Below are 13,389 nucleotides of genomic sequence, written 5' to 3'. Positions count from 1 at the left end.
ACTTTACATTTCAGGAACATCGTTTTAAATCCTATGTTTTTCTTCAATGTGATTCCACCTGTTTCATTATGTTTCTAAACATGTGCGTAGGGCTCTTGTGTATACTTTAGTGTTCATATTGGGTGCCTTTTTCTGAGCACTTGTTGGAATTTGTACATCTGGTTATATTAAGAAAAAGTATTTCTGTTGTATACTCGCTGGCTGTACTCAGTTTAGTAATAACAAAAGCGGGAGGTACCCTAATACTTGAATAGGGACAGGGCAACACAACAAAGAACAAGAAAAGTCCCTAAACGAAAAAACTAGCATAAATATGTGGATCGTGTGTTGGACAACAGACTATGCAATACAATAAGCAGACGCAGTTGCAATGAATACAAAATGCCGTGAGTATCGATTAGATACAACAGAACAAGAGTAAACTTAAAAACAATATAAAGCTGATATGTTAATAAACAATTTATTCAATTTAGGCAAAAAATTACATATAAGTTTAAAAACATCTCATATTGAAAGTACAAAATTGTTGGTGTACATGGCAAAACAATTACATATAGGCGTAAAAACATCTCTTATTCGAAGTACAATAATATCAGTCTACTTGACAAGAAAACTAACAAAACAGTCGATGCAGCGTTTCGGTGAGATGTAATTCTTTCACCTTCTTCAGGACAAAGTTTTCTAATATAGTCTAAATAACAGAAAACACTTTATTAACAGCAAATCAAATACATATCTGTTTATTAAAAAACTTTATCAGAAGTATTATAAATCAAACATCTTGTCCACTAATATGCATTGCACTGATCAAGTTCAACACATGATCCAAAGGTGTAAAGGGGAAAATAAATGTTCTATCACATAATTAATAAACATTTTTTTCTATTAAAAGGATTATCTAAAAGAAGGAGCTGACTATTCTTCTGCGAGTCAATCACTCTCGTGGCATACCTTTGGATTGGTAACTTTTCTTTAAAATCTGCGTTCGTTGGAGCCACCGATGAATGTTACTTAAGACCGATTAAAATAATGATCTTAGGAAAATAAGGGAATGTTAGATAAGATTCCTTGTGTGGTAGCCCATTTGAATCGAGAAATATATGTTCATAAGAAGAAGGCTTACCATTTGAATAGTGGTGAGTACATGGCTCAACCAGTGCGCCGTGACTTAGGCTGCAATTATTAGTAATCGTTGTTTTCAATAATTGGCGGTTATGAACTAGATAGACGAAAACAAATATGTATTATTGCCGCCATAACTAAAATCGTTATTCAACTACGGGTTTGATCTGACCCACATCTGTCTACATGATTGATTACCTGGTCTGGTTGCTTGGCAATAATGCAACAGTAGGAATAAAATCTGTAATATCAAAGAAGACTTATAGTTTTAATCGTTATATCCTATGTCTACAATCACCTTATAAATATTTGCATTTTGTTGCCATTTCAAGTCCATTTAATTCTAACTAACTCACTCGCATTGAGTTTTATAAAACCACTCAGCCCATCACGCTAAAATGTACTGCTTTTCTCGAGTGTCATATCTAGAGCATGACTCTCAGGGGGCTGAAAAAACACCATTATATTCTGACGTTATCACTCGCAGCGAACAGGCCGGTTGTCCTGGTCTTCTCGAGTGTCATATGTCTAACGTGACACTACTGGGGCTACAGAAACATAAAAGCCGCCAACCCATTTTTGGCTGTACCCACTGGGTAAGCATACCCACATCCTGTGTTTTTAGTCTCAGTATCAATTGACTAATTCATATGCCCGACTATTCAAATGTTAAACACGGACGTAATGATAATCTTAAATCCCAAAGGTTTAGAAGCGGGCTCGTCATACTTTATTCATTGCTGTATTTCTACTCTTCTCATGGGACCCGCTATGATAAAACGTTCCACGTAGCTGTCCTAACATCTAACGGGAATCGCCACCTCCCTCATCTAGATGCAGCACAAAAAGACAGAATCACCTCCCCATTAAATGACATAAGTATCGGTGAAGAGGCATACAATGTTAAGCATTGCCCGCTCCGCTCACCTGATAAAAATTCTGTGGCCTCCCTGCTCGCAACGAACGACTTCTGGGTCAGGATACTAACATTGCCAGACCCGAATGTCGTTTATATAGGTTGTGTCCGATCCACGTGATGAAGTTGGGCCTTGGAGAAAGAATGTATGTATTATGTCCAAATGAAAAATTCCAACTTATCGGTCTTCATAATTTCGATAAAATACTATAACGCTGTGAGTTTAGGACTAAGTATAGCCTAATATCAGTGTAGGAGTCAGGCTACAAACACGGCGACCATTTTAGAATGGGAATAAAATATACTCTATTAGTAGGTAGCTCCCTAACTGAGTGAAACGGAGATTTATTTTAAGAATAAAACGTCATCATTCTCTTGTTGGACTTTCTTACTCAATATTTTTATAAATACAAGTCAATTTCGAAAGAAGGCTGTGCTTATTTACGGTACCACATTTGTTACCAAATTCATGGCAGCCATCTTGAAGTGGCAAAAGATAACAACTGTGCGAAAGAATAAGAGATGGACTACTATAAATTTATGTTTGTAGGCACACTGTTTCCAGAATATTAATCGGCTCAATCTAGGGACAGTGTATCAACTTAATCAGCTGATGCAAGATTCTCAGAAATTGTATTATCGCTGTACTGGCGGAACGGTGCTTAATGAATAACAGAAGTAATATTAGTTGAATTAATTTTTCCCAGTCTTCTTTACTGTTCAGTCCCTGTCTAAATGTATTAAATCTACAAATATTCCCGTGTTATTCTCTCTGGCTGTACTCAGTTTAGCAAATGTCACAGATCTGTATATAATATGTGCCGTCAGTCATCAAGATTGTATTTTATTCTGCCACTTGCTCTTATCCAATGAAAAAAGCCTCCTGTATTACGTAACAACAAATGCTGACATGTATTTCTATCTTTAGCGCGAACCTCTGTGCCCCGAAGGAGAGTCATATGAAGATAGCACTGGAAGCCTGTCTGAAACGAAATTCCAGGGTCAGGGGTTGAAAATGAAACTGAGCGTCACTGCAGACATTCAGCACATAAACACAAATGTTTTCATAGTGGAGTATTATTTCCCGAGGTACAAATAATAATTCCTTGCTGTGCTTTTTAGCTACCCAGGAATAGAAGCAGCTCCAGTCTAGCACGTCTCCTTGAACCTATGTTCCCTTCCAGTTCAGTGACTCAGTTCTATACCTGATATGGTAGACATTTACAGGCATAGATGTGCGTCTATTGCTCTGTACGGCTCTGGTATTTGGGGTTATAGTCAGCATAGGGTATTGCAAAATACCGAGAATGGGTTTCTTAGAAGATTGCTTTGCCTACCTCCTTCGGCACCTACTGTATTGTGCCACAGTGAGGTCTGTTTGAATTATCTGACTGATCTGATGGGATTAAGACCTCTTATGGTATGGAGGTCAACTTGGGCAAAAGAAGAGACTACTTTTTCCAGGAAAATTATCACCGATTGTTTGAAGTTGGACAAGGCCCTTAAGATTCCTTGGTTAAGCTATGTCTCTTCCACCTTTGGTGATGTATTTAACCTTGACATCATTAAGGATCCTTATTGTGTCGTTACCTTATCAAAAAAGGAACTTAAAGATGTTTTCATTCAAACTAAGTCTGATATGCGTAGGTTAAAGAGTATTGCCATGTCCACCTATGTATTCTATCATACCATTAAACCAGAAGTAAAGGGCATGCCTTTGTATCTAAAATTCATAACTAAACAGTCCCATCAGTTTGTTCTGACACGATTCAGACTTGGTATTGTCCATAACTTAGTTGCCTTCCCTGAGATGAAACATCATAGCCATTCCCCTTGTCCCTGTGACGGTCAGACTAGGCAAAGTACTCTGCATTTCTTGCTTATTTGCCCACTTTATATGCATCTTCGCCGTCTCTATCTTAGACCTATGTTTTTAAGATTTTCAGTGTATACTATTACCCAAGCCATGGAATTGTTATTTGCACTTGACTCTGCAGACATCTGTTTTTTTACTGCTACTTTTTTACTCAAAGCCATTTCTCACAGGAAAAGTCTGGTGTTTTAATTTTCCGTAATCTTTTCATTGCTGAGCTTTTTTTATTCTTATGTTTGTATTGTGTTTTATTGTACGCTTTTGTGATTGTTTTTAATAGTCGAATAAAGCTTGAAAATGAATGACTCAGTTCTATTAAAGCTAAGCAGAACTGAGTCACTACATTTGAGGGAACAGACTTACAATGAAACATGCAAGGTCACAGCAGGAAATGGGTGTTTTTGACCCAGAGCCGTCAGATGTAGAACCCTCCCGTTATAATTTTTATCATACAGGGCACTATTCAGCACAAGGACCACCCGGGCTAAAGTACAAGGAGCTGTATTTGCACTGTGGTCACCCGTAAAGGATGTGGCATTATACTTCCAATTGTTTCACACCAAAACTACCCTACATCTGCGCATTCATTTTGTTAATGCAGCACAATGCGATATTTCTGGCAACCGATTCACTCTTGTCTGTATTATCATAATACAGACAGCTAAGCTTGTGCATGTGGGCGAGTTTTGCACAGTATAGGTCGCTATAGCTTCAGTAAGTTTGCTCATGCAATGCAGAGATTTATCTCTGTGCAGTCAGGTCCCCTTCATACAATACAAGATAATGTATTTGCAGTCGGATCACAGGGCAGTCATACAATCAGTGTGCTACATCAGAGAAATCGGGGAATGTATTTTTAATGAGACATCCATTCTTACAGTATAGGGCACTATAACTGAGCAATCTGGGCCATATAATACACAGGACGGGTTCTTAGAAGATCAGCTAGATGAGTCCACCAAAAAAGTATGCGCGGGTGATCCATGCAATGATGTGTGTAATGTTTGATTCCGATAGAACCTCACAAAAGTAGACCGGCAGGAACAAAATTGCAAGTTTCTCTTTGTGGACATTTATTATCCTAGGTTATGTGTTTTGCATTGTAAAGAAGCGATCCCACCCTCTCTTGCTTGGTACTATATCCCTCTTCTGGGTCAACCAGAAATTAACTTAAATATTTTATGAGTTTTCCTTTATAAATACCTTTAAGAACTACATTTTTGGTCAATATCTCACAGAAATAGTCTTGAAAGTTGCACCAGTATACATCAATTCCTTAAAATGTCTTGGGTGGAAAAGCTGCTTTGCTCGCACATGTGAAAACACGTTTGAATTGCTGTTACGGCCCACTACTTAATCATTACACCAGCCACCTCTGAAGCACAGTGCTATTCAACTGCATTGCATATGTGTGCTGTACTGGATGCCTGTACAGTGGACTGTGTAGCATGTCCTGTTGAGAATTTGTGGGTCTTGCCAACACCTGGAATGGTGCTGAGCGAATGCGAATTAACTGGTGGCCATGCAACCAAGCAAAAGAATCAGGCAATTGGGAACAACAATTCAAAGAACAAACAAAAATGAGGCAGTTGAGGAAAAATCATTTAGCAGAGGAAACAGAAAAGGTAAAGTGGGGAGGCCTAGTGCATTCAGAAAATGGGTAAAGGTAGGAACTATAGTGACCATAGGAGTTTAGAAATTATGGGGAAACGAAAGGCCTAGAACTGGTAGGAAGAGAAGTGATAATGAGCTGGTGGGAGGAAAGAGGAGCAGGACCTGCCTGAGGCAGCCCAGTTCAATCCATTGTCATAACCTGCACTCTCATGAAAACCAACACCCAGTTGTATAAGCTGTATCCCTTCCATTTTGTTCTTCATACAGCAATTGTTAGCAGCTAAGTAGTACAAGTTTTCTCCAAGACTACAGAGATCATAATCCTTTGCCAGACAGGAGGCGGGGCAGTTGTTTGGCACTAAGCAGGCATAGAAATGAGAGCCTGCCACTCTCCTGGAGCGCTGGACGCTTTTTCCTGGGTCTTCAGGACTTCAGAGACCACAATCCTTTGTCAGCCAGGAGGCAGGAAGCTGTTTGGCGCTGGGTGGGTGTATAAATTAGAGCTTGCTAGGTGAAGAGCAGGCCAAGAGCAGACCCGTCTTTCCCCAGAAGAGGCTGGGCTGGTCTACCTTACTTCATTTGTAACTTTTTTGGATTAACCACTTCCAATTCTGGGAAAGAAGTTAACTTTTGAGTAAATCTGCACCTGCAGCCAAGGGGACAACTTTAGACTCCATTTTGGAGCATGCAGTAGGACTAAGTATTAAAGAGGTCGCTCTGACGGACAGAAGGCTGTCGATTAAAGGGGCAGTTTCTTCCTCTGTGGACAATCATTTAGAAACTGTTGAGTTTTGTGCTGTGAAATATATATGTTAATGTGGACAAGAACAATCCTTTGCTAGTACTTTGCCTATGTGCAATATTACCTCTTTGTCAAATGAACAGCCAGTCAAACAGAAAAGAGGGGGAACCATGGGGAGGGGGATTGGCACCAAAAAAGGAATTGGCTGTAAATGCAGTACTCGGTTGTCTTTGAGTGAGCCGGACTTGATAAACGACCTATGTGCCAGATTTGAAGTACTGTAAAGAAGTGCAGCTTAAGATGCTTTAGATCGATTGGATGTCATTAAACCCACCATGGCGAAACTCACTTTGTGTAATATTTCTGGTGGCCTTCCAAGTGCATCATAGGGTGGTTCCCTTTGGCGGCAGGTGTAGCAGGCCTGCGTCCTCTTCAGGCACTCCGTGTCTGAACACCATAAATTTTATTTTCACTGACCCAACCCTTATGCCGCCTCCTTTTCCCCACGTGTCTACCCCCTTCCCCTTTGGTTGTCCCAGCTAATCTTCATACTTTTACTAACTGGGCATACTGCTAGTAATGGCTTGGGTATTTTTTCCCAACCGGTTTCCAAGGAGGCAAAAGTTGAATATTTTGAGCTTGCCCCCTTCTGCAAGCCCATATGTTTTAGCCTTGATCAATGTAAAAAAATAAATCTAGATTTACCACGTGAGGCCACCCCTTACGTAGTGGCATTGGCTAATGTTCCAAGCTTACAACCTGGAATGGCTGAACCTTGGGAGACATTAAGAAATTAAACATTACATTGGCTGGGCTCTAGAACAGGTCTAACGGAGAGGTTATTCGATGAATTTAAAATGGATAGGAGAGTGAATTTGGGTAGGTAGAAGAAGGAAGAACCTGAACGGAGATTGTGTGGTGCTGACCTTTAAAACCCCGCAACTGGTAAGAATGATTTTGCGCAGAGTAGGGAATCACATAATTTCAGGGCAGGATGTCAACTTAGTCCCATTAGGCTACATTTACCAACCATTGCAATTCAGAAATGTCACTCAACACAGGGAAACCCACAACCCAAGCTATTTAAACCGGTTTAATGTCAGTACCTTTAATCGCTTTGAAACACTCACTAACTTTGAATTAGTCGACTGACCACAAATGGTGGTACTATCACAGGCTGTAGCACCCCGTAGTCCGGGTACACTACCCAATGATGGCCCTTTGTCATCAAAATTGAACTTGGGAAATATCCCTCCCAGGATGTATTTACAACAGTTAACGAAGATGTAGAGATGGTACATGATCTAGCTACTGACACCCAGGCTGCTTCTACCTCACCACTTTCCATACAAGCTAACCGTATAATGGCTGACATCGATAGTGGCAGAAAAAACAATTGCAGTGAAGTAGGGAAAGACAAGTGCCAGCTCATGTTTTAGAATATAGCGGGATTAAAAGCTAAGGTGTCCAACATGTTATGGATGGAGTTCGTGAATAAATTTGATATTCTCAGCCTGCAAGAAACCCGGGCGGTGGATCCCATCCATATAAGTGGTTATAAAACCTTTCACACCCCAGCAATAACATCAACTCACGGTAGGGCAAAAGGGGGCCTCTGCACGTACATCTCAAATTACCTGGCTATAAAGAAAATAGTACTGAATGCTAATGAACCACATTATCAAATTATTAGCCTCCATTTAGAACATGCACTCCGTTTAGTCATACTGAATTTTTATAATAATGCTCCCCCAATGGTGATCGAGGGTATATTGAGATCTATGAGCCATTATTTAGACAACTTACAGTCCCATGTTTCCAATGATGTATTTGCTATTTGGGGAGGGCATTTTAATTCTCCTTTGTGCCAACATTCTGACAATGAGGTTTGCGTTTTTTATTTTGGAAAAGGTTCCAGTTTTTCACACTTTCGACATACAGCGAATGGAAACCTTTTGGATGATGTTATGTTTACTTCGGACATGGGTTTTGCTAATGATATGTGTTCACCAATGGCCCCCTTCCGACCCACGTTTAAAGGTAGAGGTATTTTCTCTACTATTGATTTTATATTAATATCAAGTAGGCATGCCACACGTGTCAAGAATTGTAATACTCCCGATATTGCTCTAAGTGATCATTTTCCCTTAAGTATAGATGTAATAGTGTACCATCAGGGCATCATCTCTAGAGCGGATCCACCTCACTCTGTAGATAATATTACCCTCAGTAGGCAAAATGGATATGCGCATAGATGGGCAAATATAGATTCTAAGGATTTTATTAGATAAGTTGGCCAGAATTGTAAAGACATGTTTTTAACTTGTTTGGTTGAGAAGTCGACGGATCAGGAAATTATAGAACATTTTACGGCAATTTCAAAATATGTCAAAGAAGCATTGTGTGTTAAAGCTAAAAAGCAAGTTACCCATAAACAAGGTTGGTTTGATACCTGCTGTACAAAGGCCTACTCCAACCGCAAAAATTCCTTACATGCTACGGTGAAGAATCAGGAACACATCAGAGAGGCAAGAAGAGAATACAAGAGTGCATTAAAAGTGGGAAAGACCGCACTAAAAGATGAAGCATGGCGCACTTTGCAAGAAGCCTCTGAAAATCGAGATCCCTCTGCTTTCTGGAAAGCCGTAAATGCACCCTTTTTGGCTGCTAAGGATATAGCAACGGTTGAGATTGCTATAACTGAATCGGAATGGATATCACACTACTCAAAACTGTATGAAAATTCAGCAACAGAAGCCCAAGGCACTGTATCAAATATAACTGAAATTATGCCTTTGTTTGAATCCAGGGGACTAACACTTGATTTTACTCTTAGTGAGGTTAATACAGCAATAAATTCAAGCCTGGGAGGTAAAGCCCCAGGCCCGGATGGTATTCCGGTGGATCTTTTTAAATCCAACTTAAAACTATGGGGGCCACTTTTAACACAAGTTTTTAATGCATGTTGCACACGAGGTCTATATCAACCTGGTACGAATAGATAATTGTGCCAATTTTAAAAAAAGGTGATAGGATGAATCCAGCCTGTTAACGACCTATCTCGCTGCTGGACTCTACAATCAAGTTTATTGGGCGAGTTCTATTGGATAGAATGCAGGCATGGGCGGAGGAACAGGCTATTATAAGTGACTTACAATATGGCTTCCGTAAGGGCATGGGCACAGTCGAACAGGGCCTAAATATCTAGACATATATACTAGAGCAAAAGGGGGCGACCTTTGTCGACTTAACGGCAGCGTTCGACTGTGTTATTCATGATAAACTATGGCTTATTTTAGAGAGTATGGGTATGGATGTTTTAATAATCTCTTTTCTGAGGCAGCTTTATTCAGGGGCCAGGGCGAAGGTTCGGTACGGGACAGGTGGCGAATGCACTAGGCACTTAAGCGTGTCAAGAGGAGTGAGGCAAGGCTGTGTCCTTGCCCCGTTCCTCTTTACATTATACATAAATAACCTAGAAACTATTCTAGTCAAGGAGTGCAGGGATTTGCCGACAGCTGCTAAGCGGCCTATTTTTGCACTCCTATATGCGGATGATGAGGTTTTAATGGCCCGCACGCCGCTTGGTCTGCAAAGGGTTGTCACCTCTTCTCTAATTTTATGTCAAATTTGGGGTTTAGGATTAATTGCTCCAAAACGTTCACAATGCACTGTGGGTTGGGTTCTAATAAGAAGATTAATACTGTTTTTATAGACCCAAGGCCCATTGAGTGCACTAAAACATTTTCCTACCTGGGGATCCTATTTGATAAGTCAGGAACCTGGACCCAGGCAGTTACAACTAGACGGCTGTTCTTTACTAAATCACTGATGGCATTTTCTAATTTCAGTCGTAAATTAGGTAGACGACCCCCTGTAGAATTGCTTCGCATTTATAAGGCAAAGTGTGTGGCAATAGCCACGTATGGAGCTGGAATATGGGGCTATGCTGAGGTAAATGCTCTGCAGATTGTGAAAAATGTGTTTTTTAAGTTTCTTTTGACAGTACTTCAAATTTTATTTGCCATTCAGAACTGGGCATGTCTTTTTTGGAGGACATGATTAAGATTCAGCCTGTTCTTCTGTGGCACAACATTTGGACCACAGATGAAACTGCTTTTAACTATCATATTTTAACTTATGCTCTAGGGTTGGATGGGGTCAAACACATAAGATGGTTAGAATATGTTAAAATGTTTTTAATTAAACTTGGACCCAGAGAATATTTTAATGATCCATACACTATGTGCAATGTGTCTTGGAAAGATCTTAAAGCCAGCTGTATCTGTTATATGAGTGAAACTAGAGCCATAAATGAAATGAAAAAACAACGGTTCAAGCCCATGAACTTATTTTGCTGACCCCTAGCATACAGCCATATATTTCTTTAACTATGGGCGATTATGACTTATTTCTGCTAACACGCTTCAGACTGAATATCTTATTTACATCTTTAAGTTTTCCAGAATTAAATGATTGGTCTAAAGACTTATGTAAGTGCCTGTGAGACGATGTCTCCATACAGTCAACTATACACATATTGGCTTTCTGTAAATACTATATTAGACCAAGAAGGAGATTATTATCCCGGTACTACAGAAACTTGGACTGAGACAATGTCGCCTGCACTATTGGCCTTGCAATTTTTGGTTGAAGTATATGTCAATGCCGCTGTCGCTGTTTTAAAAAAAAAATGTTTTATTTATCGCAAATCTATTATTATGTGATTTTATCTAAGTATTCAATATGAGCAGTTTTTTATCATCTGTAGTTTGTACTGTACTTTTATGGTTATTTTCGTGGTAACCGACTAAATATCTTTGAATTGAATTGATATGCAAGGTGCTTCACTGATTATCTAAGCATATGGGATTCAGCACCATGAACAACAAGCAAATGATTATGGCCAGAAGAGGGATTGGGTTGGAACGGTCCCTAAGGTCTTGTCTGGGGATTGTATTGTTAACTTCGGAGACCCCAACATAGTGTGCAGTCTGTTAGATATGCCCAGTTTTTCTTTTTCAGGACGTTCGCCTATTCATCCCATTCCGCTTGGATATTTTTTTTATAAGTCTTCTGGTGTTGCATATCCTTGCAATCATAGTTATGTCTCCCACCGGGGCCAAGATTGAATTAAATTCAACCCATGCCTACGGCCCAATACGTCGCCGTTTTCCAACAGGTGTGCGGCATTGGAATGTTTATCAATGATTCATTGACTCTCAGGTCTGCCTGATGTTTTGTGCTCTCCAGTGTAAAAGGAGAGATTGATGCATAATAGAGACTGTATCTGATCTTACAACCATGAAAAACGCCCCTGAGTTTAGTTTTCTCTCCTGGCATCTTGCTGGGATACATAAGTTGACTCAGCCAGACTAGGTATCCCTGATTGGCAAGTATGAATTTGTAATAATGCAAGAAACATGGGCTACTGCTCCTCTTGAGTGTAATGGGTTTATTTGTTATTCCATACCTGCAATTCCTTCTAATTCCAGCAGTCCCAAACGAGGCTTATGAGTTTGGGTTAAGCAAGGGGTTAGAGCGACTTTCATTCCTTTGGATTCTCTTAGCACTGAGATCTAAGTAAACCGGGTGGTTGGCTCACATAGTTTTACATTTTACATTGTTACTGTTCAGAACAATGATTTCTTAAACATTGTAAATTAGATTTTTTTAGCTACTTTTTAAGCTATTTGATAAACTTATTACAATGCATAAAACATTTTCTTCAGAATTTAATATCATGATATGTGTTGATTTTAACGCTAAATTTACTTTTCCCACTTATGACTTAGGCACTCCTATTACATTGGTTTGATGCCATTTTCATGCAGGGTTCCTCCAATCTCAGGGGTATTGAGTTAGGCATCTATGCTCTGCCCTGTGACCTTATTAATATTCATGAGATCAAATATGTAAATGAGCCAAGGATTCTGACGTTCCACGGGAGGGGGCGTGCTTCTATTATAGATTATGTATTTATAACTCGTGGAATGTTTCAGAGAATTGAGAAGAGTGAAACATTGGATGTTAGATTTGGGTATCATAATCCCCTGGTAGCCACCTTTATTATACTACTGGATTTTGCAAAGATGTTTTGCAAAATCCATAATACTGCTATTGAGCCGTTGCCTAATTGCCTTAGGTTGGTCTGACATTTGCCCCATCCTGATAAATGTTTGGATTGTTTAATAAAAACGAATTTCGGCATTTTCATGGCTTGCTTGCAAGATAATAATTCGGGAATGTAATTTAGGATCTCTGTATATGGTTTCATGGGATTAAATTAAAAATATCTTTACTCAAGTCAGCGTACAGATCTGTTTCCGAAACTCATTGCTTCTTCGCTGGTTTTTGCTCTTGTTCAAATTGGAACCTGCCTAAGATCTTGACCACCACACCCAGGAACGCCATTGAAGTTTTGAAGGCATATACAATTTACAAAGAGGCTCTGCTGAAAAGGAAGATTGAAATCCAAAGGGATAACCGGGAAAGTTTAACTGTGACTGCTACTTTTAAAAAGAGTGTGTGGCTAGTTTGGGTTCTTTAGGGCTTGTGTTTGAATCTAGCGACTCCTGGTCCGGTAATACTAGGTACTGCATTCCTAAGTTTTCTCAAATTGTGAGCTCGCTTTTTAATATTTGTCAGGATGTAGGTGGTAAGCTCTTCCCTTATCTTTAAGGGATGGGAAAGCATGTGTTCCTATTGCTAGCTATTGGAATGTGATTTGGGGCTTTGCATATTGTTGTGCTTTGCAAATAGAGGAGAAACGATTTTACAGGCACCTTCTCACCCTTCCCCATTCTTCATCTCACTATTTTTGTCATGAAGAACGTGCTATGTCCTACTTTGAGGACAATAATAAGTAGAGGTCTGTTTTGTTATGGCTGTCACTGTGAATTAACCCTCAGGCTACTTTGAATCAATCCTTCATTGATGGTTGTGATGTGAGCATGGCCTGAATATTCCCTGGCTCAGATTTGTTCAGCTGAGTTTTTCCGATTTAGGTTGACATTCTTTGTTTGATAATCTTATTCAAAGGGAAAGCGAGGAACTAAGTAAGGCATTTTGTTTGACAATATGCTGGTTTAAAAACTGTCAGTTTGGAGCCTAATTTGACCC

At 39.7% G+C, this 13,389-nt stretch overlaps 1 protein-coding gene across 2 annotated transcripts in view; it reads left to right on the top strand.

Moving 5' to 3' along the window:
- Positions 1-13,389, top strand: part of RCE1 (Ras converting CAAX endopeptidase 1) — a 207,763-nt gene that overhangs the window by 20,926 nt on the left and 173,448 nt on the right. The gene's annotated exons all lie outside the window — the stretch shown is intronic.

The sequence above is a fragment of the Lissotriton helveticus genome, chromosome 9 (genome assembly GCF_964261635.1).
Source record: "Lissotriton helveticus chromosome 9, aLisHel1.1, whole genome shotgun sequence".
Taxonomy (NCBI): Eukaryota; Metazoa; Chordata; class Amphibia; order Caudata; family Salamandridae; genus Lissotriton; species Lissotriton helveticus.
The sequence above is the reverse complement of the archived record's forward strand: the minus strand, read 5'-3'. Positions and strand labels throughout refer to the sequence as shown.